Below are 4,645 nucleotides of genomic sequence, written 5' to 3' on the forward strand. Positions count from 1 at the left end.
AGACCGACGGCGGACTGCGCTCGCAACGAGATCGCGTCCGTTCGACCCGTACTCGACTTCGCGCCCACTCGAGGAGGCGGTCCCTTTCCGCACAGGGTCCGGGGGACCCCTTCGTTGCCGCGCACACGGCGCGCCTCTGCGCTTTGCCGAACTGTGCTGCGCACACCGCGCTCGCGCCCGTCACCTCCCTGCACCCCGCGCGAGGTATCCCTTTTTCTCGCGCGGGCGTGCCCGGAACAGGGCGTTCCCGTCTCTGCGCTTCTCGCAGCAGTTCGGCTACTTCTCCGCGGGCCAGCAGGCAGCGCTTCGCCGCCCGTCCAAACAGCCTCGTCTCCCGTCGGACCGCTCTTTCCCTGCAGGTAATCCCTTCCTGCGGCGGTCGCTTTCTGAGGCGTGACGCTCTACGGCTAGCAGCCGCCGGCCCGCGTTACGTCAGCGCAGGGCGACCCGACTCTGCCGCTTTGCGCGCGGCTGAAGGGTTCGACCCGCTCTCCTCCTCATTCGCAAAGTCTTTCGAGGGATCTTCGGCGTTCCGTACAGAGCCGTCCTCTTTGCCGACACGGTCAAAACGAGTCGCCGGCCGCGCCATCCCCGGGCGCCGGCGCCTCTCTTGATATATGATCCGACCCTCAGACAGACGAACCCAAGGGAAGACCCAAGGGCGCAATGTGCGTTCGAAGAATCAGTGCTCAGTGTGTCCTGCAATTCACACCAAGTCTCGCAGCTGGCTGCGTTCTTCATCGACCCGAGAACCGAGTGATCCACCGCTTAGAGTCGTGCGTTTGGTTTGTTCAAATCCGTACAGTACAACCAGGGTTTTAGGCACCGGGCTTTTCCCCTGGTCTCCAGTCGCAGTTTCGACCGACGTCTTTCGCGCCTCGCAGCCGTCCGTTCGGCATGCTGCGCGTGCCTCAAAGCCAAAGCGAGCAAAGTCTCTCGAAGCTTTTGTGCGATAATGGCTTGCGCGTCACTAATAGGATGACGAGGCATTTGGCAACCACTAAGGCAGAAGTGCTGAGCCGACGCGTGACGCTCCAATTCCGGTCTTCATCAGAGGTGGGTCTTCTTGTGCCTTCTTGGGCACGCCCGCTCCGCCCGCACGGGCCTGACCGCAGAACACCTCGAAGCACCGGCGTTTGCTAGAAATATACATTCTTGGAGCTCTGTGCCACCGTCCTCACGCACCTTTCTGCGATCTGCAGCGACGCTACCCCCGGACTCCAGCAGCGGTTTTTTTTGTTGCTGTTCACACTCAACTGCTGTTCACATCTTTCAAGGCGAGTCATCACCGCCTACCGCTGCTGCACCCTTTTGTAGGGGAGGGGGTTTTCCCAACGCCCCCCGGTCCGGTCGCCCCCGGGTGCGCCATCGTGCTGCTCCCTACTCGACCATTTCGCCACATCATTGCTTCGCAAGGAGACAGGCACCGCCTAGCCGTGGCTACGCAGCGCGTACTTGGAACAAGCCGCAAAGCGGACGTTCATCAGTCTACTCCCGCAATAGGAGCCCACCGGCCACAGTGCCATGGACGGCGTTTCGGTAGCGCACCGACAGACTACTCGAAGGCTGGGAAGGACGAAGCAGCAAGAGAACCCGGCTGCCGCGAATGCGTTCAAAGTGCGGGATTATAATCCCTCGTCCTTTTCGGTCCCGGTGCCTCCTTTCGCGCCGTCGGCGCGGCGTCAGACTCCGCGCCCGCAGTGCGAGACCTTTCGCGCGCGGCCGTTCCCTGGGCCGCGCGCGTCCCGCCGCGTGCGCGTCGCGCAGAAGCGCAGTTTCCCAGCCAGCGAGCCGCGGTTCCTCTCGTACTTCGCAGCAGCCGCCGCCGTTCCCTTGGCAGCGGGCAGGCCTTTCCCTCGGCCCGCCTACCGACTGGTGGTCGCAACACGACAAAGCCAGCGAGCCGCGGTTCCTCTCGTACTTCGCAGCAGCCGCCGCCGTTCCCTTGGCAGCGGGCAGGCCTTTCCCTCGGCCCGCCTACCGACTCGTGGTCGCAACACGACAAAGCCAGCGAGCAGCGTTTCCTTTCGTACTTCGCAGCAGCCGCCGCCGTTCCCTTGGCAGCGGGCAGGCCTTTCCCTCGGCCCGCCTACCGACTCGTGGTCGCAACACGACAAAGCCAGCGAGCAGCGTTTCCTTTCGTACTTCGCAGCAGCCGCCGCCGTTCCCTTGGCAGCGGGCAGGCCTTTCCCTCGGCCCGCCTACCGACTCGTGGTCGCAACACGACAAAGCCAGCGAGCAGCGTTTCCTTTCGTACTTCGCAGCAGCCGCCGCCGTTCCCTTGGCAGCGGGCAGGCCTTTCCCTCGGCCTGCCTACCGGCTCTGTTTGCGCCTCTTCGACGGTTGTCGACAACCGAAAGCCCACCATGAGTGGTGCGTTACGCCGTTCAAACCTGCGGATACAGCCCGTCCGACTTTCCCTTGGTGACGGAGCTCCGCTGGGCGCAACAGTTTGTGCAGAGAAGCGGCTTCAGAATCTCGCAACTCCGCGGTTGAGGCCTTCCCCCGCTTATAAGTGGGGGCGGCGCCGGGTGTGACAAGCACAATCCGGTAATGATCCTTCCGCAGGTTCACCTACGGAAACCTTGTTACGACTTTTACTTCCTCTAAATGATCAAGTTTGGTCATCTTTCCAACAGACCGGCGCAACCGAAAGGCCGCGCCGGACATCGGTCCGAAGACCTCACTAAATCATTCAATCGGTAGTAGCGACGGGCGGTGTGTACAAAGGGCAGGGACGTAATCAACGCGAGCTTATGACTCGCGCTTACTGGGAATTCCTCGTTCAAGGGGAACAATTGCAAGCCCCTATCCCAATCACGAAAGAAGTTCCACGGGTTACCCAGTCTTTTCAGACAGGGATAAAGACACGCTGCTTCCTTCAGTGTAGCGCGCGTGCGGCCCCGGACATCTAAGGGCATCACAGACCTGTTATTGCTCTGTTTCGTGCGGCTAGGAGCCGCTTGTCCCTCTAAGAAGGTTGTAAGGTGCTGGGAACCCCGCACCTATTTAATAGGCTAGAGTCTCGTTCGTTATCGGAATTAACCAGACAAATCGCTCCACCAACTAAGAACGGCCATGCACCACCATCCACCGAATCAAGAAAGAGCTCTCAATCTGTCAATCCTCCCAGTGTCCGGGCCGGGTAAGTTTTCCCGTGTTGAGTCAAATTAAGCCGCAGGCTCCACTCCTGGTGGTGCCCTTCCGTCAATTCCTTTAAGTTTCAGCTTTGCAACCATACTTCCCCCGGAACCCAAATACTTTGGTTTCCCGGAAGCTGCCGCCGAGTCATTTGAGTAACTCAGGCGGATCGCTGGTTGGCATCGTTTATGGTCAGAACTAGGGCGGTATCTGATCGCCTTCGAACCTCTGACTTTCGTTCTTGATCAAAGAAAACATTCTTGGCAAATGCTTTCGCAGTAGTTCGTCTTGCGACGGTCCAAGAATTTCACCTCTAGCGCCGCAATACGAATGCCCCCGTCTGTCCCTCTTAATCATTACCCCGTATTCCAAAAACCAACAGAACAGAAACGGGGTCTTGTTCTATTATTCCATGCAAGTTTATTCAGGCGACTCGCCTGCGTTGAGCACTCTAATTTTTTCAAAGTAAAAGCGCAGGCCACCTCGAGACGCACCAATGAAGGGCACCAAGAGAGGACCGGCATGATGTTCAGTCCGAGCCGTCGCATCGGGTAGATGCACTACTCGTCTGGAACTGAGATCCAACTACGAGCTTTTTAACCGCAGCAGCTTTAGTATACGCTATTGGAGCTGGAATTACCGCGGCTGCTGGCACCAGACTTGCCCTCCAATTGATCCTCGTTAAAGGATTTAGAGTGTACTCATTTCAATTACGGGGCCTCAAAAGAGTCCCGTATTGTTATTTTTCGTCACTACCTCCCCGTGCCGGGAGTGGGTAATTTGCGCGCCTGCTGCCTTCCTTGGATGTGGTAGCCGTTTCTCAGGCTCCCTCTCCGGAATCGAACCCTGATTCTCCGTTACCCGTAACAACCATGGTAGGCAAGTAACCTACCATCGAAAGTTGATAAGGCAGACACTTGAAAGAAACGTCGCCGGCTCATGGCCATGCGATCAGCACAAAGTTATCCAGAGTCACCACAGAGTACGGGCAGAGCCCGATGGGTCTTGGTCTAATAAAAGCGCCCGTCAGCCAAAGGCCTTCAGGCTCAATGCATGTATTAGCTCTAGAATTGCCACAGTTGTCCAAGTAGAAAGAAACGATCTAAGGAACCATAACTGATTTAATGAGCCATTCGCGGTTTCGCCTTATTTCGGCATGTACTTAGACATGCATGGCTTAATCTTTGAGACAAGCATATGATTACTGGCAGGATCAACCAGGTATGATGCATAGGCATTCCCTTTTCGCCCCAGAAGGGTGCCTCGTCGCCGCCGATAGGGCCGCCATAAACCCCCAGCGCGCGACGCATCTTTTTCGCGGCAGCTTGCGCTGCCCGTGCATCGTTCGAGCTCGCTGCGGCATCCGACCCGTAGGTACGGCAATCGCCACGCGGCAAGAGAGCACGTGTGCCTTTAGGCAAAGCATTTGTAACGCGCCCACCAGTGCGCACATCGGCCTCTAGGGCCGCAGCATTAGGCAACTGGACGGCGCTTGCTGCGTAGC

General features: G+C 58.3%; 2 non-coding genes across 2 annotated transcripts; both read right to left on the minus strand.

The window, feature by feature from the left end:
- Window positions 1-623: 623 nt before the first annotated feature.
- On the minus strand, window positions 624-776 carry LOC149324827 (5.8S ribosomal RNA). The gene has a single exon (XR_016286673.1). It is a non-coding gene; the product is annotated as a 5.8S ribosomal RNA (ribosomal RNA).
- A 1,775-nt stretch (window positions 777-2,551) lies between these two features.
- LOC149324828 (small subunit ribosomal RNA) lies at window positions 2,552-4,365 on the minus strand. The gene has a single exon (XR_016286675.1). It is a non-coding gene; the product is annotated as a small subunit ribosomal RNA (ribosomal RNA).
- Window positions 4,366-4,645: the final 280 nt, after the last annotated feature.

Source organism: Amblyomma mixtum, unplaced genomic scaffold (genome assembly GCF_055824585.1).
Source record: "Amblyomma mixtum isolate Tamu unplaced genomic scaffold, ASM5582458v1 scaffold_134, whole genome shotgun sequence".
Taxonomy (NCBI): Eukaryota; Metazoa; Arthropoda; class Arachnida; order Ixodida; family Ixodidae; genus Amblyomma; species Amblyomma mixtum.